The sequence below is a fragment of the Capricornis sumatraensis genome, chromosome 19 (genome assembly GCF_032405125.1).
Source record: "Capricornis sumatraensis isolate serow.1 chromosome 19, serow.2, whole genome shotgun sequence".
Lineage (NCBI taxonomy): Eukaryota > Metazoa > Chordata > Mammalia > Artiodactyla > Bovidae > Capricornis > Capricornis sumatraensis.
The window spans coordinates 8210030-8237591 of record NC_091087.1 but is presented as its reverse complement, the minus strand read 5'-3'; the positions used below and the strand labels follow the sequence as shown (position 1 = coordinate 8237591).

Below are 27562 nucleotides of genomic sequence, written 5' to 3'. Positions count from 1 at the left end.
TTCTTTTCTAATATTATTGATTTTAGTCTTTTCCCTTTTTTGCTGAGTTTGAGTAATGCGTTGTCAATTTTATTTATCTTCTCAAAGAAACAGCTCTTAGTATTAATGATCTTTACTAGCGTTTTCTTCACTCCTTTTTCATTTATTTCTGCTCTGATTTTTAATGATTTCTTTCCTTCTACTAACTTTGAGGTTTTTTGTCCTTCTTTATCTAGTTTCTTTATGTGTAGAGTTAGGTTGCTTTATGCTTTTTTCTTTCTTGAGGTATAATTGTATTGTTACAAACTTCCCTCTTAGAACTGCTTTTGCTGCATCACATAGGCTTTGAGATTAATGATCAATTGGAAAGAAATAGAGGAAAATAATAGAATGGGAAAGACTAGAGATCTCTCAAGAAAATTAGAGACACTAAGGGAACATTTCATGCAAAACTGGGCAAAATAAAGGACAGAAATGGTACAGACCTAACAGAAGCACAAGATATTAAGAAGAGGTGGCAAGAATACACAGAATAACTATACAGAAAAGATCCTCATGACCCAGATAATCACGATGGTGTGATCACTCACCTACAGCCATACATCCTGGAATGCAAAGTCAAGTGGGCCTTAGGAAGTATCACTATGAACAAAGCTAGTGGAGGTGATGGAATTCCAGTTGAGCTATTTCAAATCCTAAAAGATGATGCTGTGAAAGTGCTGCACTCAATATGCCAGGAAATTTGGAAGTGGCCAAAGGACTGGAAAAGGTCAGTTTTCATTCCAATCCCAAAGAAAGGCAATGCCAAAAATGTTCACACTACTGCAAAATTGCCCTGGTCTCACATGCTAGTAAAGTAATGCACAAAATTCTCCAAGCCAGGCTTTAACAGTACATGAATTAAGAACTTCCAGATATTCAAGCTGAATTACAAATTACAGAGGAACCAGAGATCCAATTGCTGACATCCACTGGATCATCAAAAAAGCAAGAGAGTTCCAGAAAAAACATCTACTTCTGCATTATTGTCTATGCCAAAGCCTTTGACTGTGTGGATCACAACAGACTGTGGAAAATCTGAAAGAGACGGGCATACCAGACCATCTGACCTGCCTCTTGAGAAACCTGTATGTAGATCAAGAAGCAACAGTTAGAACTGGACGTGGAGCAATGGACTGGTTCCAAGTTAGGAAAGGAGTACGTCAAGGCTGTATATTGTCACCCTGCTTATTTAACTTATATGCGGAGTACATCATGCGAAATGCCAGGCTGGATGAAGCACAAGCTGGAATCAAGATTGCCAGGAGAAATATCAATAACCTCAGATATGGAGATCATACCATCCTTATGACAGAAATTGAACAAGAACTAAAGAGTCTCTTGATGAAAGTGAAAGAGAAGAGTGAAAATGTTGGCTTAAAATTCAACATTCAAAAAACTAAGATTATGGCATCTGGCCCCCTTATTTCATGGCAAATAGATGGGGAAACAATGAAAACAGTGACAGACTTTTTTTTGGGGGGTGAAGGAGCTCCAAAATCACTGCAGATGGTGATTGGAGCCAAGAAATTAAGACACTTGCTCCTTGGAAGAAAAGCTATGACCAACGGAGATAGCATATTAAAAAGCAGAAACATTACTTTGCCAGCAAAGGTCCATCTAGTCAAAGCTCTGGTTTTTCCAGCAGTTATATAAGTATTTGAGAGTTGGACTATAATGAAAGCTGAGCACCAAAGAATTGATGCTTTTGAACTATGATGCTGGAGAAGACTCTTGAGAGTCCCTTGGACTGCAAGATCAAACCAGTCACTCCTAAAGGAAATCAGTCCTGAATATTCATTGGAAGGACTGAAGTTGAAGCTGAAACTCCAATACTTTGGCTACCTGATATAAAGAACTGACTCCTTGGAAAAGACACTGATCTTGGAAAAGATTGAAGGCAAGAGGACAGGGGGACAACAGAGGATGAGATGGTTGGATGGCAACAGTGACTCGATGGACATGAGTTTGAGTGAACTCCAGGAGCTGGTGGTGGACAGGGAGGCCTGATGTGCTGCAGTCCATGGTGTCACAAAGAGTCAGACACGACTGAGTGACTGAACTGAACTGACAGGTTTTGGGTCATCATGTTTTGTTGTCATTTGTTTTTAGGTATGTTTTTAATTTCCCCTTTGCATCTGCCTGAAATTGCGTCTGCCTGAAATGCAGGAGACCTGGCTTTGATTCCTGGGTCAGGAAGATCCCCTGGAGAAGGAAATGGCAATCCACTGTAGCACTCTTGCCTGGAGAATCCTATGGACGGAGGAGCCTAATAGCTACAGTCTATGGGGTCGCAAAGAGTTGGACACGACTAATCAACTTCACTATTTCCCCTTTGGTTTCTTCAGTAACCTGTTGGTGATTTAGAAGCATATTGCTAATCTCCATGCGTTTGTGTTTTTCATAGATTTTTTTCCCTGTAATTGATACCTAATCTCATAGCATTGTGGTCAAAAAAGATGTAGATGTTGGATATGATTTGAATTTTCTTTAATTTCCTGGGATTTGAATTGTGTCCCAAGAGGTGATCTGTCTGAGGGATCGTTCCATGTTTACTTGAGAAAGAAGTGTATTCTGCTGCTTTTGAATGGAATGTCCTGTAGATATCAATTAAATTTATTTGGTCTAATGCATCATTAGGGCTTGCACTTCCTTGTTAATTTTCTGTCTGGATGATCTGTCCATCAGTGTAAGTGGGGTGTTAAAGTTCCCCACTATTATTGTGTTACTGCCAAATCCCCTTTTTGCAGCTGTTGGTGTTTGCCTTATGTATCGAGGTGCTTCTATGTTCAGTTCAGTTCAGTTGCTCAGTCATGTCCGACTCTTTGCGATCCCATGAATCGCAGCACGCCAAGCCCTCCTGTCCATTACCAACTCCCAGAGTTCGCTCAGACTCATGTCCATCAAGTCACTGATGACATCCAGCCATCTCATCCTCTGTCGTCCCCTTCTCCTCCTGCCCCCAATCCCTCCCAGCATCAGAGTCTTTTCCAATGAGTCAGCTCTTTGCATGAGGTGGCTAAAGTATTGGAATTTCAGCTTCAGCATCAGTCCTTCCAATAAACACCCCAGACTGGTCTCCTTTAGGATGGACTGGTTGGATCTCCTTGCAGTCCAGGGAGTCTCTGGAGCCAATTATACAGAGTGAAGTAAGCCAGAAAGAAAAACACCAATACAGTCATCCTGCTTATTTAACTTATATATGGTTCTATGTTGGGAGTATGTATATTTATAATTGATCCTATTATCATTTACATTATTGTTTGGGGTTTGTTTTTTCATGTCTTTTCCTTTTCTTCTGTGTCCTTTTCTTTTCCTTCTCTTATGTTCCTTAACATTTGTTATAAGTCTGGTTTGGTGATGCTGAATTCTCTTTCATTTGTCTATAAGGCTTTTGACTTCTCCATTGAATCTGAATTAAATCCTTGCTTGGTAAATAATGTTGCTTGTAGGATTTTTCCTTTCATCTGGTTAAGTATATCCTGCCACTCAGTTCTATCCTGCACCATTTCTTCTAATAGGTCAGCTGCTAACCTTATCGGGATTCCCTTGCATGTTATTTGTTGCTCTTCCCTTGCTGCTTTTAATATTTTTATATGTGTATAATTTTTGTTAGTTTGATTATTAAGTGTCTTGGCATTTTTCTTCTTGGATTTATCCTGTGTGGGACTTCCTGGACTTGTGTGGCTATTTACTTTCCCATGTTAGGGAGGTTTTCAAGTATAATCACCTCAAGTATTTTCTTACACCCTTTCTTTTTGTCTTCTTCTTCTGGAACCCCTATAACTTGAATGTTGGTGTGCTTAATGTTGTCTCAATGGTCTCTGAGACTGTCTTCGCTTCTTTTCATTCTTTTCTATTTATTCTACTCTGCTTCAGTTATTTTCACTATTCTATCTTCCATCTTACTTCTCCACTCTTCTGCTTCAGTTATTCTGCTATTTGTTCCAGCTACTGTATTTTTTATATTAGTTGTTGTGCTGTTCATCAATGATCATTTGTTATTTAGTTTCATACATCTCAGAGGATGAGATGGTTGGATGACATCACCAACTCAATGGACATGAGTTTGAGTAAACTCCAGGAGTTGGTGATGGACAGGGAGGCCTGGCGTGCTGCAGTCCATGGGGTCACAAAGAGTCAGACTCGACAGAGTGACTGAACTGACTGACCAACTGAGTCCTTGTAAGTCCTAGTTAAACATTGTTTGTATCTTCTTAATCTGTGCCTCCATTTTATTTATTTGTGCCTCCATTCTATTTCTGAGATTTTGGTTCATTTTTACTATAATTACTGTGAATTCTTTTTCAGGTAGACTGCCCATTTCCTCTTCATTTGTTTGGTCTCATGGATTTTTATCTTTCTCCTTCACCTGCTGCATGGTTCTTTATCTTCTAGTTTTGTTTAACTTACTGTTTGGGGGTCTCCTTTCTGCAGGCTGCAAGGTAATAGTTCCTCTTGCTTGTGGTGTTTGCCCCCAGTGAGCCTTGTGTAAGCTTCCTGGTGGGGAGAAGTTGTACCTGTGTTCCGGTGGATGGACCTGGATCTTGTCTCTTTGTTGGGCAGTGCTGCATCCAGTGGTGAGCTTTGGGTTGGGCTGTCTATGAGCTTAGTATAGCTTTAGGCAGACTTTTTGCTAATGGGCAGGGTTGCGTTCCTATTTTGCTAGTTGTTTGGTATGAGGTATCCAGCACTAGAGCTTGCTGGCTGTTGAGCTCTAGGTCTTAGTATTGAGATACAGGCTTCTGGGAGGGCTCTTACCAATTAATATTCTGTGGAGTTGGGAGTTCTCTGGTGCTTCAACGTTCTGGACTTGGGTCTTCCACCTTGGAGGCTCATACCTAACCCCTGGCTAGAGCACCAAGAGCTTGCAAGCCACACAGCACAAAGGAAAAGGAGGAATAATAATAATTTTTAAAAAAGCAAATAAACAAACAAACAAAAAAAGTGGAGAGAGAAAACCCCAAGACAAATGGTAAGAGAAAAACTAAATAGCCAAAAACATACAAAGAAATACACTCAGAAAATGTAAGAAGAGGAAAAAAAAAAAAAGAAAGAAAGAAAAAAGAGGAAACAAAAAAGAAGAGAGTAATCAAATTAATAAGACAACCCATAAAGGGAAACAAAACTAAAAACTAAACTAGCAAAAACAAAAAATGAAGAGGATGACCCAGATAGATGTTATGGGGAGGGAGGTGGGAGGGGGGGTTCATGTTTGGGAACTGACCTGGCCCGAAAAAAAAAAAATGAAGAGGAAATCAAACACAGAAAACAAACTTAAAAAGGGCAGAGAAAACATAAAGCAAACAAAAATACAATGAAAAGGAAAAAATCTAAAAACAAAAGTGAAATGGAAACAAAAGGAAAAGTTGCCAAACATCAAAGAAGCACAGTAAAAATAGGAAAATATAAAATATAGTTAGAATAAGATTCAAACAAAAGAAAAAAGTAAAAAAATAAAATTAAAAAAATAATAATAAAAAAAGAAAAAAGAAAAACATGGAAAAAGGCAATATAACAAAAAGTACAGTAGAAATAGTAAAATTAAATTTAAATATATTTTAAAATTACAGCATAAGAATAAAATGGAAATAAGATAAAGATTAAAAGAATAATAAAAAGAACATCAGTAGAATGGAAACATACACATAGAGAGAGTAGTAGGAAGAAGAATATTTTCCTGTAGCCTCAGCTGTCAGTGCCCTTACCCCCACAGTGAGCCTTAGCCTACCCAGGAAGTCCTTCAGTGTTTCTTGGAAGGTCTCTGGACCTGCTGTGCACAATGTGGGGCCAGCTCAGGCTCTGACCTGGCCTTATGCCAGCATGTGCTTGACTCCAAAATCTGCAATTGCCCCCAAAGTGCATAGCCTCAAATGTGAGAACACACATTGTCTAGGGTTGGAAAGATCCCCTGGAGGAGGAGGCATGGCAACCCACTCCAGTATTCTTGCTTGGAGAATCCCATGGACAGAGGATCCTGGCAGGCTGCATTCCATGGGGTCACAAAGAGCTGGACACGACAGACTGAGCGACCAAGCACACAGCTGGTAGACGTAGAGGTTACCAAGCCAATTGCAGGAATTTAACCTGTTGCTCCTGCAGCTGCACATGAGACTCTTCCTCTTCCTTGGTCACACTTCCAGAACTCAGTTTCAGTTTTGGGCCTGCCTCTCTTTGTGTGCTGTCCTCTGATGGCTGTTCCCCACCCAGACGAGAGGGTTGAAAGCCCGGGGCTCAGTGGCTCATTCAGGCCAGGCAGAGGGAGTGATACGGCAGTCCCAGTCGGAATGTGTGGGGAGTGCCTGTGGTGGCAGAGACTGCCAGGGAGTTGCTACAGCTTAAGTTGGGCCTTGTGTTCTCCTGGGGGGAGTCATACCTGGACCGAGGGATGCTCAGCAGTGCCAGGCTGCAGGCTTCTGGGAAGCTGTGGGTGGTGACCTGCACTTGCTCACAGGTTTGTGGCAGCTGAGGCAGGTGTCCTGCCCACTTCTGAACTTGGAGATAGCAGCCAAGGTTTGCACCGCCTCTGGAGCCTATGTAGATGGTGCCCTTTTGTCTGTGAGTGCATGGAGTTAGAGGTTCCTGGGCTGGCCCTCCCTTTCCATGCATCCCAAGACAATGATCTCTTGCCTGTCCAGTGAGCCCAGCCTTTTCCCTGGACTCCCTCAGGTGTGTTATGCTAGCACCCCCAGGCTGTCTTCACAGCAGTCAATCCCCATCATCTCCCTGGGTTCTGACCTCCAAGGTCTATGCCTCAGCACCCAGCCCCCACCACCCTGACAGGCATGCAGACAAATGTCTCATACTGAGGGGTGTTGATTGGTACCAACATCTATGCAGAATTTTCTCTGCTTTGCTCTCCACATACCTGTTGCTTCACTCTCCTCTGAGGCTCTGAAACTTCCCCCTGTCCCTACCAGTGAGGGGATTTCCTTGTGTGCAAAAATTTTTCCTCATTCACAGCTCCCTCCTAGAGGCACAGGTCCTGTCTGGATTCCTTTGTCTCTCTCTCTCATTTTATTTTTTTTTAAATTTCTTTACCCTACCCTGTTATGTGGAGATTATCTTACCATTTTGGCAGTCTGCCAGCATTCAGGAGGTGTTCTGTAGGAGCTGTTCCACATGCAGAAGTATTTTTGGTGTATTTGTAGGAAGGAAGGGGATCTCTGTGTCTTCTCTGCCATCCTGATGGCCTCACTTTTGTTCATTTTATATATTGTAGTTTACATCTGTACGTTTCTATTTTGCAGCCTATTGTGACTTGTGAGGTGCCTGCAGCACTCACAGAAGAAAGACAGAGATTTGGGCAGAAGAGAGACAGGGACAGCCTCTGTATGGGAGGAACACAGAAGCAGAGGAGCAGACGGAGGTCAGAGGGACAGAATCTGCTGGTTTCCCAGAATCTATCCAGGTTAATTGGAAAGCAGAGCCTACCCAGGAATGAATGGAGGTGGCTGGAAAGTGTTCTCTCTGTTCTGATTACAAGGGCTGGAAAGGCATTGGTGAATTGGGCTGACTGCAAAGAGAGTGTATATGTCGATAGCTTCTGGGTAAGCAATTTGATCACATGTATTTAGAACTTTGATAATGTTTATACCCTCTGCCCAGGAATTACTCTCTTAGGAATTTATTCTAATGCACATTTATTGAAATACATTTAACTTGGGAAAATTATACACAGTTCAATAAGGAAAAATCTTCCAAGCTTCCAAATGAGGAGGTGCTTTGCAGCTTAAAGATTACTTTGCTTTGGAATGATAATTACAAACCTGGTAAAGAGTTAGACAGATACATATTCCCATTTGTCCATCAGAATCCTGGTCTGTACCTGTGACCTGGGAGAATTACTATGGGGATGCCTTTCACTGTCACTCCACTGTAGTGTAGCAACTGCACAGAGATGGCCATGAAACTTTACGTGCTTTTTTAACTGGGACTCTCTGGGAAACTGGCTCTGAATATATATAGCATCTGCCAATGTCTGTGGTGTAACTACTTCCACTGTGGCCTATATCAAGCTACAATAGGAGGTCCCTAAAGATGGGTTTGGGCTGGGATGAGCACAGTCACTCTCCTGAGCCATCCCAGAAACTCAGCCCACTTCTGGGGAAAAGTGACACTATGTGGTGAGGACTCCACAAGGGCTGTCTTTGTGTTTGGAGGTAGCTTTTTGCTCTTCTCAGTTTTGCAGGGGTGAGGAGGGAGTGTGACAGCCACTAGGCACCATCCCTAGAGAGGGCAACCCCTGCATTTGAGGCCATCAGGGGTTGAAGATTCCTGCTGCTCTTTGGGGAGGGGTGCCTCTGTGCTCGATTTCCTTGTTGGTCCAGGAGGTGCTCCCCGCCTCATATGCCCCACCTCACCATATGCCCCACCTCACGGCAACAGGGCCAGCTCTGATCGCTGGCCTTGCTCCTATCCTCCCAGTCTTCCAAGGATAGCAGGGACAGACTGACCCCTTGAGGGACATTTAACAGTATACAGAACAGGAAACAGGTCTTAATGGAGAGGAAGGACAAGGAGTCACCAAGCAGGGGGAAGCTGCAGGAAGCACTGGGTGTTCTTGTGCCATCCTGTTGGATAGAAGTGGGATGTAGATGGCCAGGCCCAGGAATCTAAGTTACTGACAAACTTCACCATCCTGTGTTTTCAAGGGATGCAGCCACACCATGAATATGAACTAAGTGGAAACCAGAGTGACCACATCCTTGTCTGTCCTTGTCTGTCATCTTGTCTGTCATCCCCACTGGCTTCTGCTTCTGAGCTACAATCACAAAGTCCATCACGGCCTGAGCCATGAGCAGAGCACACCTGGATGGGGATCCTTCTTGGTGTGGCCAAAGTGTCTGAAGATATTTCCAAACTCAGATCATATTTTCATACTGCTATGATCTGAATTTTATCTCTCCTTAAAGTTCATATGCTAAATCCAAATGCTCAAGGATGATAGCATTAGGAGGTGGGATATTTGGGAGGTGATTAAACTATAAGGATAGAGCCTTCAGGGATGGGATTGGATTTTTATAAAAGAGGCTCCAGAGAGATGTCTCAGCCCTTCCATGTGAGGACACAGCAAGAAAGTGTAGATTATGAACCAGGATGCAGGCTCTCAGCAGACCGAGATCCCACCCACACCTTAATCTTGGACTCCCAGCCTCCAGAACCATGAGAAATAAACTTTGTTGTTTATAAGTCATCCACTCTGTGGCATTTTGTTATAAAGACCAAGGGGATTAAGACACAGATATTCATTTCCTCACAAAATATTTATTAAGCACCTACTAGGTGCTAGGCACAACTGTGGGCACTCAGGATACCCCAGTTACCAGTAACAAGAAAAAATAAATAAAAATTCCTACTTGTGAAGATCTATTTTTTGTAAAGAGAAGACAGACGATCAATGATGTGCTGTGTTGAAGGTGGTCAGTGCTTGAGAAATAATAGAGCAGGGCAAGGGGATAGAAGTACAGTCTGCCCTTGGAGTCTGTGTGTTCCTCTCTGCAGATTCAATCAACTTTGGATAAAAAAATATTCTGGAAAAAAAAGAAAAAAGAACTAACTCCAGAAAGTTCCAAAGAGCAAAACTGGATACACGTAGCAGTTATTTGCATTATATTTACAACTATTGGCTTCCCTGGTGGCTCAGAGGTTACAGCATCTGCCTGGAACGAGGGAGACCCAGGTTCAATCCCTGTGTCAGGAAGATCCCCTGCAGAAGGAAATGGCAACCCACTCCAGTACTCTTGCCTGGAGAATCCCATGGAGAGAGGAGCCTGGTAGTCTACCGTCGCAAAGAGTAGGACAGGACTGAGCGATTTCACTTCACTTCACTTCACATAGTATTTACATTATATCAGATGTTATAAGTATTTATGTTGTTGCTGTTCAGTCATAAAGTCATCTCCAACTCTGAGATCCCATGGACTGCAGAAAGCCAAGTTCCCCTGTCCTTCACGGTCTCCCAAAGTTTGCTCAGATTCAGGTCCATTGAGTCCATGATGCTATCTAACCATCTCATCCTCTGCTATCGCCTTCTCCTTTTGCATTTAATCTTTCCCAGCATCAGGGTCTTTTCCAATGAGTTGTCCCTGCATCAGGTGGCCAAAGGATTATTCAGGACTGATTTTCTTTAGGATTGACTGATTTGATCTCCTTGCAGTCCAAGGGATTCTTAAGAATCTTCTCTGCACCACAATTCAAAAGCATCGGTTATTCCCCATTCAGCCTTCTTTATGGTCCAACTCTCACATCCATACCTAACTACTGAAAACAAACAAACATAGCTTTGACTATACTAACCTTTCTCAGCAAAGTGATGTCTCTGCTTTTTAATATGCTGTCTAGTTTTGCCATAGCTTTCCTTCAAAGGAGCAAGCATCTTTTAATTTCATGACTGCAGTCAGAGTCCGCAGTGATTTTGGAAACCAAGAAAATAAAATCTGGTGCTGTTTCCACATTTTCTCCTTCTGTTTGCTGTGAAGTGATGGGACAGAAAGCCATGATCTTAGTTTTTTGAATGTGGAGTTTTAAGCCAGCTCTATCGCTCTTCTCTTTCACTCTCACCAAGAAGTTCTTTAGTTCCTCTTCACTTTCTGCCATTAAAGTGGTATCATCGGCATATCTGAGATTGTTGATATTTCTCCCAGCAATCTTGATACCAGCTTGAGCTTCATCCGGCCAGCATTTCATTTGATGCACTCTGAATATAAGTTAAATAAGCATGGTGACAATATACAGCATTGACATACCCTTTTCCCAATTTTGAACCAGTCCATTGTTCCATGTCCAGTTCTGTTACTTCTTGACCTGCACGCAGGTTTCTGAGGAAACAGATTAAGTGGTCTGGTATTCCCATCTCTTAAGAATTTTCCACAGTTTGTTGTGATCCACACAGTTAAAGGCTTTAGCATAGTCAGTGAAGCAGAAGTAGATTTTTTTTCTTGAGTTCTCTTACTTTATGATCCACTGAATGTTGGCAATTTGATCTCTGGTTCCTCTGCTTTTTATAAACCCAACTTGTACATCTGGGATTTCTCGGTTCACTTACTGTTGAAGACTAGCTCAAAAGATTTTGAGCATAGCCCTGCTAGCATGTGAAATGAGTGCCATTGTATGGTTGTCTGAACATTCTTTTGCATTGCCCTTTTTGGGGATAGGAATGAAAACTGACCTTTTTGACCTTTTCCAGTCCTGTGGCCACTGCTGAGTTTTCCAAATTTGCTGGCATATTGAGTACAACATCATCTTTTAGGATTTGAAATAGCTCAACTAGAATTCTATCACCTCCACTAGTTTTGTTCATAGTAATGCTTCCTTAAGGCCCATTTGACTTCCCACTCTGGGATATCTAGCTTTAGGTTAGTAACTACACCATTGTGGTTATATGGGTTATTAAGGCTTTTTGGTATAGTTCTTCTGTGTATTGTTACCCTTTTCTTAATCTCTCTCACTTCTGTTAGGTCCTTACTGTTCCTGTCCTTTATTGTGCCCATCCTAGATAAGTAATCTGGAGACAGTTTATAATATATGGTAGGATGTGCACAGATTACATGCAAATATCATATCATTTTATAAAAGGAGTTTGAGCATCCATGGATTTTAGCATCTTTATGAGTGAGGGTGGGGGGAGAGGGTTCTGTGGGTACTGAGAGATGAATGTACTTGATGGGCACCAGGGAGGAAATCCAAAACTCTCCTTTAATTTTCCCAGCAATCAGCCACATAATTTAGTGAACTAATGTGTTGGTCCAGTCGGTCTCCAGCACAGAGCCCACTGGGTCCTGTTCCTACATTCACACTCCATGTCTGCATCTAAGTCTCACTGCTGTGGAAAGTAAGTCCTCTCTAAAGGATTTACCAGAATGTCCCAATGGCACAGGTCACTAGGTCCCTGCGAAACAGACTCCCTTTCTTGATGAATGAGACAGAAATCCTGGTCCTGACGGGGTTATATTTGTGGTGGAAAGATGCAAACTGTCCCAAACATGGGAGGAAGGGTTGGAGACAGCTGAAGGTTCTGGAGTGTGTGGAAGGGTATGTGGAGGGGAGGAATGTCAGAGGAAATGCTACAGAGGAAGATGAGCATTCCTCAGGTAGACGCGGGAGACAAGGAGCTTCCAGCAAAGGAAACACTCGAACACTTTCTCCATTCTTACCTGATCACCTGCAGATGGTCAGGTCCCCATTTGCCTTGCCCACTCCCTCCTTAGTCCCTACAGGATGAGGACAGTCAGTGCTAGGTAAATACTTATTATGAGGAAGAAGAGAAGGAAAAACACAAGGAAACACCCTTCAGTGGGGAGACAGGCTAGTCTGGTAGAGCTGAGGTGGGAAAACCAAGGGAAGAGGTGAAATTGGAAATTCAGGGGAGGCAGAGGCAAGAGTAGGCCTGGTGTGCTGCAGTCCATGGGGTCGCAGAGAGTCGGACACAACTGAGCGACTGAACTGAACTCAACTGAACAGAGAGGCAAGAGTCTGGTGTGGCATAGTGAGGAGCTAGGCTTCATTCTGAAGGAGTGATGGGAACTCTTAGAGTATTTTAAGAAAGAGAGAACACATGGTTGGTGTTACATATTAGAAAAATTGCCCTGGAAGTGGTAGGCCTGATGGACATGGAGCAGAAAAGGTAGTTGGAGGGTTGGACAGGATATGTGCTTGCAGACCAGCTTAGAAAACTTGGGAAAGCAGGAACAGCATGGCATATTGAGCAGGGTGGTCAGGCCAGGCAGGCAGGGGTGGAGGGAGGGCAGGGCAGAAAGAAGGCACATCATGTTGCTTAAAGATGCGTTATTTTTCTTCAAGAATCAAGACTGCACGTTGAAAATATTTTTTTTCATCCATCCTAATTGGCATTTCTCCAGTTACATTTTTTTCAGGTTAGAAATTTGTGGTAAATTAAAGGAAAACGCCAACTTAGTGTGTGCAAAAGGATCCCAACAGTGTAATAGAACTGTGTTAGATCAGTCCCGGTGAAATTGCAGAGATCTAGCCTACACTCTGCTCTGCACCCTTCCTCTCAGGCACTGCACACAGAAAGGTGTCCCCTCTGTTCTGACCATGGTGTAGGCTCAGTCCACTGTAGATTTTAATGGCAGGGCTCTGGGTTAGCATCTCTTCCCACTCAGACTTGGAGTGAGAGTAGCTCTACCTTTACATACTCTAAATTCTCTTTTTGTTGTTGTTTTTCTGAGCTTCAAAATTTAACATGGGAACTTGCTTGTGAGCTTCATTACTCTTGCTCAAACTGGATTTCTGTTCATGAAGTTCCTTTTTATATCAACAAACAGATTCCTCAGGAGGCCAAAAACAAACCTGGACTTGACTACCTAGCAATATTATGTTGGCTATATGATGGTAAACTGGTAATCAATTTTCCTCCCAAATTTTTATTATGAAAAACTTAAACATAAAGAAGAAATGAAAGACTACTACAGTGGACATTCACATATCCACCAACAATATTCAATATTCCACACTTTGTCATGTGAACTTCTCTACCTAACCTAGCTGCACTTTTTTTGGACCTATTAGAAAGAACGTTACACTACTTTACCTCTTCAGCATGCATTTCTTGGGGAAAAAATAATTCTCTATGACCACAACAGCATCAGTTCAGTTCAGTTCAGTCACTCAGTCGTGTTCAATTCTGCAACCCCATGGACTGCAGCACGCCAGGCTTCCTTGACTATCACCAACTTCCAGAGCTTGCTCAAACTCATGTCCATCGAGTTGGTGATGCCATCCAACCATCTCATCCTCTGTCCCCTTCTCCTCCTGCCTTCAATCTTTGCCAGCATCAGTGTCTTTGCACCCTACTCCAGTACTCTTGCCTGGAAAATTCAAAGGACGGAGGAGCCTGGTGGGCTGCAGTCCATGGGGTCGCTAAGAGTCGGATACGACTGAGCAACTTCACTTTCACTTTTCACTTTCATGCATTGGAGAAGGAAATGGCACCCCACTCCACTACTCTCCCCTGGAAAATTCAATGGACTGAGGAGCCTGGTGGACTGCAGTCCATGGGGTCGCAAAGAGTCGGACACGACTGAGCGACTTCACTTTCACTTTTCACTTTCATGCACTGGAGAAGGAAATGGCAATCCACTCCAGTATTCTTGCCTGGAGAGTCCCAGGGATGGGGGAGCCCGGTGGGCTGCTGTCTCTGGGGTCGCACAGAGTCGGACACGACTGAAGCGACTTAGCAGCAGCAGCAACAGTTTTTCACATCAGGTGGGCAAAGGATTGGAGCTTCAGCTTCAACATCAGTCCTTCCAATGAATATTCAAGACTGATTTCTTTTAGAATGGACTTGTTGGATCTCCTTGCAGTCCAAGGAACTCTCAAGAGTCTTCTCCAACACCACAGTTCAAAAGCATCAATTCTTCAGTGCTCAGCCTTCTTCATAGTCCAACTCTTACATCCATACATGACTACTGGAAAAACCACAGCTTTGACTAGACAGACCTTTGTTAACAAAGTAATGTATCTGCTTTTTAATATGTTGTATAGGTTGGTTATAACTTTTCTTCCAAGGAGCAAGCATCTTTCAGTTTCATAGCTGCAGTCACCATCTGCAGTGATTTAGGAGATCCCCCACCACCACCACCACACAAAAAAAGATCTCTACTGTTTTCAATGTTTCCCCATCTATTTGCCATGAAATGATGGGACTGGATGCCATGATCTTAGTTTTTTTAATGTTAAGTTTTAAGTCAGCTTTTTCACTCTCCTCTTTCACTTTTATTAAGAGTTTCTCTTCACTTTCTGGCATAAGGGTAGTGTTATTTGCATATCTGAGATTATAGATATTTCTCCTGTCAATCTTGATTCCAGCTTGTGCTTCATTCAGCCTGATATTTCGCATGATGTACTCTGCACATAAGTTAAATAAGCAGGGTGACAATATACAGCCTTGAAGTACTCCTTTCCCAGTTTGGAACCAAACTGTTGTTCCAGGTCTTCTTGACCTGCATACAGATTTATCAGGAGGCAAGTAAGGTGGTCTGGTATTCCTTCAACAGCATAATTACACTTAACTTTAATTCTCTAATATCATCTAAATCTTCTACATATTAGCATTTACCAGTTGTCTCTAAAATGTTTTCTAATTAATTAATTTGTTTTAATTGGAGGCTAATTACTTTACAATATTGTGGTGGTTTTGCCACACATTGACATGAATCAGCCATGGCTGTACAAGTGTTCCCCATCCCCAAACCCCTCTCACCTCCCTCCCCACTCCATCCCTCTGGGTTGTCTCAAGGCATTGGCTTTCAGTGCCGTGTTTCATGCATCAAACTTGGACTGGCAATCTGTTTCACATATGGTAATATACATGTTTCAATGTTATTCTCTCAAATCATCCCACCCTCGCCTTCTCCCACAGAGTCTAAAATTCTGTTCTTTACATCTGTCTCTTTTGCTGTCTCACATATAGGGTCATCTTTACCATCTTTCTAAATTCCTTATATATGCATTAATATACTGTATTGGTGTTTTTCTTTCTGACTTACTTCACCCTGTAGTTTCATCCATCTCATTAGAACTGATTCAAGTGTGTTCTTTTTAATAGCTGAGTAATATCTCATTGTGTATATGTACCACAGCTTTCTTATCCATTCCTTTGCCAATGGGCATCTAGGTTGCTTCCATGTCCTAGCTATTGTAAACAGTGCTGCAATGAACACTGAGGTATACATGTCTCTTTCAATTCTGGTTTCCTCAGTGTGTATGTATGCCCAGCAATGGGATTGCTGGGTTGTATGGCAGTTCTATTTCCAGTTTTTTAAGGTATCTCCACACTGTTCTCCATAGTGACTATACTAGTTTGCAGTCCCACCAACAGTGTAAGAGAGTTCCCTTTCCTCCACACCCTCTCAAGCATTTATCGTTGGGCGGCTGTGACTGGTGCACTAAGCATGGGCGAGAGGAGCTACCCCATGTCCGAGGTCAGAGGCAGAAGCCGGGAGGACTCCATGCCCGAAAGGCGGCGGCCAAGAGGAGTAACCCCACGTCTGAGGTCAGGGGCAGCAGCTGAGAGTGCCAGGCTGCAACAGCACAGGAACAGTCGAGAGGAGCCACCCCGCGTCAGAGGTCAGGGGCGGCGGCCAGGAGGAGCCACTCCGCGCCTGAGGCCAGGGGCAGCAGCCGAGTGGAGCAACCCCACATCCAAGGAGTGGTGGCTGTGTGGGTACAGGAGGACCTAGAGGAGCTATCCCACATTGAAGGTCAGGAAGGGTGGTGGTGAGGAGATACCCTTCGTCCAAGGTAAGGAGCAGTGGCTGCGCTTTGCTGGAGCAGTTATGAATATACCCCACGTCCAAGGTAAGAGAAACCCAAGTAAGATGGTAGGTGTTGCAAGAGGGCATCAGAGGGCAGACACACTGAAACCATATTCACAGAAAACTAGTCAATCTAATCACATTAGGACCACAGCATTGTCTAACTCAATGAAATTGAGCCATGCCCGTGGGGCAACCCAAGAAGGGTGGGTCATGGTGGAGAGGTCTGACAGAATGTGGTCCACTGGACAAGGGAATGGCAAACCACTTCAGTATTCTGGCCTTGAGAACCCCATGAACAGTATGAAAAGGCAAAATGATAGGATACTGAAAGAGGAACTCCCCAGGTCTGTAGGTGCCCAACATGCTACTGGAGATCAGTGGAGAAATAACTCCAGAAAGAATGAAGGGATGGAGCCAAAGCAAAAACAATACCCAGTTGTGGATGTGACTGGTGATAGAAGCAAGGTCTGATGCTGTAAAGAGCAATAGTGCATAGGAACCTGGAATGTCAGGTCTATGAATGAAGGCAAATTGGAAGTGGTCAAACAAGGGATGGCAAGAGTGAACATCAACATTCTAGGAATCAGTGACCTAAAATGGGTTGGAATGGGTGAATTTAACTCAGATGATCATTATATCTACTACTGCGGGCAGGAATCGCTCAGAAGAAATGGAGTAGACATCATGGTCAACAAAAGAGTCCAAAATGAGGTATGCGGATGCAATCTCAAAAACCACAGAATGATCTGTTCATTTCTGAGGCAAACCATTCAATATCACAGTAATCCAAGTCAATACTCCAACTAGTAATGCTGAAGAAGCTGAAGTTGAATGGTTCTATGAAGACCTACAAGAACTTTTAGAACTAACACCCAAAAAAGATGTCCTTTTCATTATAGGGGAGTGGAATGCAAAAGTAGGGAGTCAAGAAAAACCCAGAGTAACAGGCAAATTTGGCCTTGGAATGTGGAATGAAGCAGGGCAAAGACTAATAGAGTTTTGCCAAAAGAACACACTGGTCATAGCAAACACCCTCTTCCAACAACACAAGAGAAAACTCTACACATGGACATCACCAGATGGTCAACACTGAAATCAGATTGATTCTATCCTTTGCAGCCAAAGATGGAGAAGCTCTACACAGTCAACAAAAACAAGACCAAGAGCTGACTGTGGGTCAGATCATGAACTCCGTATTACCAAATTCAGACTTAAATTGAAGAAAGTAGGAAAACCACTAGACCATTCAGGTATGACCTAAACCAAATCCCTTATGATTATACAGTGGAAGTGAGAAATAGATTTAAGGGCCTAGATCTGATAGATAGAGTGCCTGATGAACTATGGAATGAAGTTCGTGACATTGTAGAGGAGACAGGGATCAAGACCATCCCCATGGAAAAGAAATGCAAAAAAGCAAAACGGCTGTCTGAGGAGACCTTACAAATAGCTGTGAAAAGAACAGAAATGAAAAACAAAGGAGAAAAGGAAAGATATAAGCATCTGAGTGCAGAGTTCCAGAGAATAGCAAGAAGAGATAAGAAAGCCTTCTTCAGCAATTAATGCAAAGAAATAGAGGAAAAGAACAGAATGGGAAAGACTAGAGATCTCTTTAAGAAAATTAGAGATACCAAGGGAACATTTCATGCAAAGATGGGCTGGATAAAGGACAGAAATTGTATGGACCTAACAGAAGCAGAAGATATTAAGAAGAGGTGGCAAGAATACGTGGAAGAACTGTACAAAAAAGACCTTCACGACCCAGATAATCACGATGGTGTGATCACTCATCTAGAGCCAGACATCCTGGAATGTGAAGTCAAGTGGGCCTTAGAAAGCATCACTACGAACAAAGCTAGTGGAGGTGATGGAATTCCAGTTGAGCTATTTCAAATCCTGAAAGACAATGCTGTGAAAGCACTGCATTCAATATGCCAGCAAATTTGGAAAACTCAGCCATGGGCACAGGACTGGAAAAGGTCAGTTTTCATTCCAATCCCAAAGAAAGTCAGTGCCAAAGAATGCTCAAACTACTGCACAATGCACTCATCTCACATGCTAGTAAAGTAATGCTCAAAATTCTCCAAGCCAGGCTTCAGCAATACATGAAACATGAACTTCCTGATGTTCAAGTTGGTTTTAGAAAAGGCAGAGGAACCAGAGATCAAATTGCCAGCATCCTCTGGATCATGGAAAAAGCCAGAGAGTTCCAGAAAAACATCTCTTTCTGCTTTATTGACTATGCCAAAGCCTTTGACTGTGTGGATCACAAGAAACTGTGGAAAATTCTGAAAGAGAGGGGAATACGAGACCACCTGACCTGCCTCTTGAGAAATCTGTATGCAGGTCAGGACACAACAGCTGGAACTGGACATGGAACAACAGACTGGTTCCAAATAGGAAAAGAGTACATCAAGGCTGTATATTGTCACCCTGTGTACATCATGAGAAATGCTGGACTGGAAGAAACACAAGCTGGAATCAAGATTGCCAGGGGAAATATCAATAACCTCATATATGCAGATGATATCACCCTTATGGCAGAAAGTGAAGAGGAACTAAAAAGCCTCTTGATGAAAGTGAAAGTGGAGAGCTAAAACATTGGCTTAAAGCTCAACATTCAGAAAGCAAAGATCATGGCATCCAGTCCTATCATTTCATGGGAAATAGCTGGGGAAACAGCGGAAACAGTGTCAGACTTTATTTTGGGGGGCTCCAAAGCCACTGCAGATGGTGATTGCAGCCGTGATATTAAAAGATGCTTACTCCTTGGAAAAAAAGTTATGACCAACTTAGATAACATATTCAAAATCAGAAACATTACTTTGCTGACTAAGGTCCGTCTAGTCAAGGCTATGGTTTTTCCCATGGCCGTGTATGGATTTGACAGTTGGACTGTGAAGAAGGATGAGCGCTGAAGAGCTGATGCTTTTGAACTGTGGTGTTGGAGAGGACTCTTGAGAGTCCCTTGGACTGCAAAGAGATCCAACCAGTCCATTCTGAAGGAGATCAGCGCTGGGATTTCTTTGGAAGGAATGATGCTAAAGCTGAAACTCCAGTACTTTGGCCACCTCATGGGAAGAGTTGACTCATTGGAAAAGACTCTGATGCTGGGAGGGACTGGGAGAAGGAGGAGAAGGGGACGACAGGGGATGAGATGGCTGGATGGCATCACTGACTTGATGGACATGAGTCTGAGTGAACTCCGGGAGATGGTGATGGACAGGGAGTCCTGGTGTGCTGCGATTCATGGGGTCACAAAGAGTTGGAGACGTCTGAGCGACTGAACTGAACTGAACTGAACTGAGACTTTTTGATTCAGCCATTCTGACGGAGTGAGATGGTACCTCATTGTGGTTTTGATTTGCATTTCTCTGATAATGAGTGATGTTGAGCATCTTTTCATGTGTTTGTTAGCCATCTATATGTCTTCTTTAAAGAAATGTCTGTTTTGTTCTTGGCCCATTTTTTATTGGGTTACTTATTTTTCTGATATTGAGCTCCATGAGCTGCTTGTATATTTTTGAGATTAATCCTTTGCCAGTTGCTTCGTGTGCTCTTATTTTCTCCCATTCTGAATGCTGTCTTTTCACCTTGCTTATAGTTTCCTTCATCTCTCAAAAACTTTTAAGTTTAATAGGGTCCCATTTGTTTATTTTTGCTTTTATTTCCATTACTCTGGGAGGTGGGTCATAAAGAATGTTGCTGCAATTTATGTCAGAGAGTGTTTTACCTATGTTTTCCTCTAGGAGTTTCATAATTTCTGGTCTTACATTTAGATCTTTAATCCATTTTGAGTTTATTTTTGTGCATGGTGCTAGAAAGTGTTCTAGTTTCATTCTTTTACAGGTGGTTGACCAGTTTTCTCTGCACCACTTATTAAACAGATTGTTTTTTCTTCATTACATACTTTTCCTTCCTTTGTCAAAGATAAGGTGTCTATAGGTGTGTGGATTTACCTCTGGGTTTTCTATTTTGTTCCATTGATCTATATTTCTGCCTTTGTGGCAGTACCATACTGTCTTGATGACTGTAGCTTTGTAGTATAGTGTGAAGTCTGACACGTTGATTCCTCCAGTTCAATTCTTCTTTATCATGATTTCTTTGGCTATTGGAGTTTTGTTGTATTTCCATACAAATTGTGAAATTATTTGTTCCAGTTCTGTGAAAAATACCATTGGTAGTTTGATAAGGATTGCATTGAATCTATAGATTGCTTTGGGTAGTATACACATTCTCACTGTATTGATTCTTCCAATCCATGAACATAGTATATAAAAGACAATAAAAGTTGTCCAACTTATTGGTATATAGTTGCTGATCGTAGTTTCTTATGATCCTTTGTATTTCTGTGTTTTCTGTTGTGATTTCTCCTTTTTCATTTCTAATTTTGTTGATTTGATTCTTCTCCCCTTTTTTCTTTATGAGTCTGGTTAATGGCTTGCCTATTTTCTTTATCTTCTCAAAGGACCAGCTTTTAGTTTTGCTGATTTTTGCTACAGTCTTCTTTGTTTCGTTTTCATTTATTTCTGTTCTATGTTCTCCTCCATCTATTTGTGTCATCTTTGATTTCTCTCATCAGTGTTTTATAGTTTTCTATGTATAGGTCTTTTGTTTCTTTTGGTAGATTTATTCCTAAGTATTTTTTTCTTTTTGTTGCTATGGCAAATGGGATTGTTTCCTTAATTTCTCTTTCTGTTTTCTCATTGTTAGTGTATAAGACTGCAAGGGATTTCTGTGTGTTAATTTTATATCCTGCAACTTTACTATATTCATTGATTAGCACTAGTAATTTTCTGGTGGTGTCTTTAGGGTTTTCTATACAAAGGATCATGTCATCTGCAAACAGGGAGAGTTTTATTTCCTCTTTTCCAATCTGGATTCTTTTTATTTCTTTTCCTTCTCTGATTGCTATGGCTAAAACTTTCAAAACTATGTTGGATAGTAGTAGTGAGTGGGCACCCTTATCTTGTTCCTGACTTTAGGGGAAATGTTTTCAATTTTTCACCATTGAGGATAATGTTTGATGTGGGTTTATCATATATGGCTTTTATTATGTTGAGGTATGTTCCTTCTATACCTGTTGTCTGGAGAGTTTTTATCATAAATGGATGTTGAACTTTGTTAAAGACTTTCTCTTCATCTATTGAGATAATCATATGGTTTTTATCTTTCAATTTGTTAATGTGGTGTATCACATTGATTGATTTGTGAATATTGAAGAATCCTTGCATGCCTGGGATAAAGCTTACTTGTTCATGATGTATGATCTTTTTAATATGTTGTTAGATTCTGTTTGCTAGAATTTTGTTGAGGATTTTTGCATCTATGTTCATCAGTGATATTGGCCTGTAGTTTTCTTTTTTGGGGTATCTTTATCTGGTTTTGGTATTAGGGTGATAGTGGCCTCATAGAATGAGTTTGGCAGTTTACCTTCCTCTACAATTTTCTGGAAGAGTTTGAGTAGGATAGGTGTTAGCTCTTCTCTAAATTTTTGGAAGAATTCAGCTGTGAAGCTGTCTGGTCCTGGGCTTTTGTTTGTTGGAAGATTTTTTATTACAGTCTCTACTCCTGTGCTTGTAATGGGTCTGTTAAGATTTTCTATCTCTTCTTGGTTCAGTTTTGAAAGGTTATGCTTTTCTAAGAATTTGTCTATTTCTTTGAAGTTGTCCAATTTATTGGCATATAGTTGCTGATAGTTTCTTATGATCCTTTGTATTTTTGTGTTGTCTGTTGTGATTTCTCCTTTTTCATTTCTAATTTTGTTGATTTGATTCTTCTCCCCTTTTTTCTTTATGAGTCTGGCTAATGGTGTATCTATTTTCTTTATCTTCTCAAAGAACCAGCTTCTAGTTTTGCTGATTTTTGCTTTCTTTGTTTCTTTTTCATTTGTTTCTGCTCTAATTTTTATTATTTCTTTCCTTCTACTAACACTGAGGTTCTTCATTTCTTCTTTTTCTAGTGGCTTTAGGCTATTTATTTGTTTTTTCTCTTGTTTCTTGAGGTAAACTTGTATTGCTATGAACCCTCCCCTTAGCACTGCTTTTACTGAATCCCATAGGTTTTGGATGGAGAAGGAAATGGCAACCCACTCTAGTATTCTTGCCTGGAGAATCCCAGGGGCAGAGGAGCCTGGTGCCATCTATGGGATCTCACAGAGTTGGACACAACTGAAGTGACTTAGCAGCAGCAGCAGCATAGGTTTGGGGTTGTCATGTTTTCATTTCCATTTGTTTCTATGAAAATTTTTATTTCATTTCTAATTTCTTCCATGATTTTTTAGTTATTGAGAAGTGTGTTGTATAGCCTCCATATGACTGTATTTTTAATAGTTTTTATCTCCTGTTGTTGACATCTAATCTTACTGCATTGCAATCAGAAAAGATGCTTGAAATGATTTCAAATTTTTTGAATTTACCAAGGCTAGATTTATGGCCCAGGATGGGATCTATACTTGAGAATGTTCTGTGTGCACTTGAGAAAAGGGTGAAATTCATTGTTTGGGGGGGAAATGTCCTATATATATCAATTAGGTCTAACTGGTCTATTGTATCATTTAAAGTTTGTGTTTTCTTGCTAATTTTCTGTTTGGTTCATCTATGCATTGGTGCGAGTGGGGTATTAAAGTCTCCCCCTATTATTGTGTTACTGTTAATTTCCCCTTTCATACTTGTTAGCATTTGCCTTATGTATTGAGGTGCTCCTATGTTGGATGCATATGTATTTATAACTGTTATATCTTCTTCTTGGATTGATCCTTTGATCATTATGTAGTGTCCTCCTTTGTCTCTTTTCATGGTCTTTACTTCAAAGTCTCTTTTATCTGATATGAGTATGGCTACTCCTGCGTTCTCTTGGTCTGCATTTGCATGAAACATGTTTTTCCAACTATTCACTTTGAGTCTGATATGTCTCTTGGTTTGAGGTGGGTCTCCTATAGACAGCATATATAGGGGTCTTGTTTTTGTATCCATTCAGCCAGTCTTTGTCCTTTGGGTGGGCTTTCAACCCATTTACATTTAAGGTAATTATTGATAAGTATAATCCCATTGCCATTTACTTTGTTGTTTTGGGTTTGAGTTTATAAAATTTTTTATGTTTTCTGTCTGGAAAATATCCTTTAGCATTTGTTGAAGAGCTGGTTTCATGGTTGCTGAATTCTCTCAGCTTTTGTTTGTCTGTAAAGCTTTTGACTTCTTCATATTTGAATGAGGTCCTTGCTGGGTATAGTAATCTGGATTGTAGGTTTTTCTCTTTCATTACTTTAAGTATGCCCTGCCATTCCCTTCTGGCTTGAAGAGTTTCTATTGAAAGATTAGTTGTTACCCTTATGGGAATCCCTTTGTATGTTATTTGCAGCTTTTCCATTGCTGTTTTTAACATTTGCTCTTTGTGTTTGATCTTCATTAGTTTGATTAATACATGTCTTGTTGTGTTTCACCTTGGGTTTATCCTGTTTGGGACTCTCTGGTTTTCTTGGACTTAGGTGGCTGTTTCCTTCCCCATTTTAGAGAAGTTTCCAACTATTATCTTCAAGTATTTTCTCATGCCCTTTCTTTGTGTCTTCTTCTGGGACTCTTATGATTTGAATGATGGGACATTTAACATTGTCCCAGAGGTCTCTAAGGTTGTCTTCATTTCTTTTAATTCTCCCCCCCCCCCGCTTCATTTATTTCCATCATTCTATCTTCCACCTCATTTATCCTATATCCTGCCTCAGTTATTCTACTGTTGTTTCCCTCCAGAGTGTTTTTGATCTCAGTTATTGCCTTAATCATTATTGATTTACTCTTCTTTATTTCTTCTAGGTCATTATTAAATATTTCTTGCATCTTCTCAATCCTTGTCTTTAATCTATTTATCTGTAACTCCATTTTGTTTGCAAGATTTTGGATCATCTGTACTATCATTATTCTGAATTCTTTTTCAGGTAGACTCCCTATCCCCTCCTCTTTGGTTTGGTTTGGTGAGCATTTATCATGTTCTTTTACCTGCCAAATATTTCTCTGACTTTTCATTTTATTTAGATTTCTGTGTCTGGGGTGTCCTGTCTTTGGCTGGAAGTTCATGGTTCCTCTTTATTATGGAGCCTGCCCTCTGTATGTGGGGTTGGACAAAGTTTCCTGGTTAGGGGAGCTTGCACCTGTGTTCTGGTGGGTAGCTGGATCTCTTCTCTGAAGTGCAGTGAAGTGTCCAGTAGTGAGTTTTAGGGTGTCTATAGCTTTGGCATGGCTTTGGGCAGCCTTTCTTTTAATGCTCAGGGCTGTGTTCCTGTTCTACTGGAGAATTAGCTAGGTATGTCTTGCTCTGGAACTTTTTGGCTCTTGGGTGGAGCTTGGTTTCAGTGTAGGTATGGAGGCTTTTGGGTGAGCTCTTGTCAATTAATGTTCCCTGGAATCAGGAGTTCTCTGATGTTCTCAAGTTTTGGAATTAAGCCTTCTGCCTCTGGTTTTCAGTCTTATTCTTACAGTAGCCTCAAGACTTATCCATCCACACAGCACAGATGATAAAACTTCTAGGTTAATGGTAAAATAATTCTCCACAACAAGAGACAAACAGAGAGGTTCACAGAGTTACATGGAGAAGAGAAGAGGGAGGAAGGAGATATAGGTGATCAGGAGAAGAGGGGGAGTCAAAAGAGGAGAGACCAATCTATCCAGTAATAAGTTTCCTAAGTGTTCTCCACAGCCTGGAACACCTAGAGAGATTCACAGAGTTAAGTAGAGAAGGGAAGCGGGAGAGAGGAGATAGAGGTGACCTGGGGAAGAAAAGGGAGAGTCAATAGGGAAGAGAGCAATCAAACCAGTAATCATGCCCCTAAGTGAAAATGGATACTGAAGATTAAATTCTTAAAGGTACAAAATTGATAACAAATACCAAAAAGCAAAGATTAAAAATCCAGAGTAGAGTTTAGACTCTCAAAAATACAATATTAAAAATGCAAAACAAAATCAATCACAAAAATTGTAATATATATATATATATGAAATTTACATTAAAACTAGGGTCTTTTTTGGGGAGGAATGAGGCCTATGGAGAGCTGCTGCTGGTGTGGTTGCCAGCAGGACCTGCTGGGTTTCACAAGTGCCTGTCTTCCATTCATTCATCCTTTCCATGCTGTGCGCATGCCTCAGAGAATGAAAATGGATCTAGGTCTGTCTGTTCTTCTGAGTCTTTACCTCTGGAAGATTTCACAGACACAGTTTATTGGAAATAGAAACTTAAATTTTCAAGTTAATTTTCCATTTGATTTTCTCTTTATCTCTTCTACTGGCTTCCCTCCCAATTTAGGAAACCACCCCTACTCCGAATCCCCTGCCTACAGTAGAAGAGAAAACAGAATCTAATCAGGAGGTTGCTAACCCAGAACACTAAACACCCTTCACAAAACAGATGGGCACTCTGGTTTTTTAAAAATGATAAAAGCAAAACTTGGCAAGCAAACCTTTGATTGATATCTAAGTTTGATATTGTTGAAGACTTTTGGGCTCTGTACAACCATATCCAGTTGTCTAGCAATTTAATGCCTGGCTGTGACTACTCATTTTTAAAGGATGGTATTGAGTCTATGTGGGAAGATGAGAAAAACAAATGAGGAAGACGATGGCTAATTACTCTGAACAAATAGCAGAGATGAAGTGACCTCGATTGTTTTTGGCTAGAGACACTGGTGTGCCTTATTGGAGAATCTTTTGATGACTACAGTGATGATGTATGTAGAGTTATTGTTAACGTTAGAGCTAAAGGTGATAAAAGAGCAATATGGACTACTGAATGTGAAAACAGAGAAGCTGCTACACACATAGAGAAGATGTACAAGGAAAGGTTAGGACTTCCTCCAATGACAGTGATTGGTTATCAGTCCCATGCAGGCACAGCTACTCAGAGTGGCTCCACCACTAAAAATAGGTTTGTTGTTTAAGAAGACACCTTCTGAGTATTCTCATAGGAGACTGCCTCAACGAATTGACATTTTGGAGCTGAACCAAATCCTCTTAAAAAGAAGCGTGGACTGCATTTAAATTTGATTTCCACCTAAATGTGACTAAGAAACAAAAGAAGTCTCATTTGCCTTTGTCTTGTACTTCTGTGTCCATATTTTCTTTTCTTTTTTTTTTTAGAGTGTCCATTATCCCAATCAAAGAATTACAGTACACATCATCCCCAGAATCCATAAATGTATTCCTGGTCCACTCTGTAATAGCTTAATAGAATTAACCATTACAAACACATTTGCCCCATCTACAATATTAAAAAAAAAAAGAGCTTTCATTTCTATTCCTGACAAGAAAATGATTTTGTTTATGTTGCATTGTATGCAGGAGCATATTTTGCTGGTTTGAAAGAGTATGATGCATACAGTTTTCTGGCAATTTTCTTTGTTTCTTTTTACAGCATTATCTTTGCTATACTCTTGCTGATGGCTGCTAGATTTTAATTTTTTTTTCCCACTTGCTAAGATTAGTGATTCTGATTTCAGTTTTTCCATTTGTTTTGCTTTAGTTTTTCTTTCTCATGTAACATTGGTGAAGGATCCAGAAATAAGACACAAAAGTGGAATAAACATCAATTTTGTGCATTTTTGGGTAATTTTCTTTTGTAACTTAACTAAAACACTTTGCTAAAAACTTATGCATTTCATTCAAATCAGTGATCTATGTTTTTGTGATTTTCTAAAGTTAATTGTGGAGTATAAAACAATGTAACATCATAATTCATTCCTAATTAGAATTAGTATGTCTGTTTTTGTATCTTTATGCTGTGTTTTAACACTTTGTATTACTTAAGTTATTTTGTTTTGGTTAAAAAATTGGGTCAAGTAGAAAGGCAGTCCCAGTCATATTAAGACAGTGTACGAAACTGTAAATAAGATGTGTACAGTGAATTTTCTTTGGGGCAATTAGAATTGTCCTTTTATTTCTCCATCTCTGTAGCAAGAATTTGTACTTATTATTGCAAGGCAGCCTCTATTGTGTCTTCCACAGGAGCAGCATAAGTTTGGAGCATAAGTTTGTTTATTTTGTTTATTTTAATTTTTAATAAATTGAATAGGTAGCATCATAAAAAATAGGGTCTTTTCTTTTGCAAGGTAATAGGTTATAAATATGAAAATTAAAGGAGTAATAAAGAACTTAAATTTTTAATAAATTAAAGTGATAATAGTAAAAATATATCTAGGAATTTCTCTGGAGCTGTTTTGGGCAGTGTGGGATCAGTTCAGTTTCAGATAGTTCCTTGTTCCAGCTTGTGCTTGTTCTCAAGCA

General features: G+C 40.8%; 1 pseudogene; it reads left to right on the top strand.

Annotated features, from left to right (window-relative positions):
• Window positions 1-21088: 21088 nt before the first annotated feature.
• LOC138095391 (eukaryotic translation initiation factor 4E-like) lies at window positions 21089-26220 on the top strand (annotated as a pseudogene).
• The last annotated feature ends 1342 nt before the right edge of the window (window positions 26221-27562 follow it).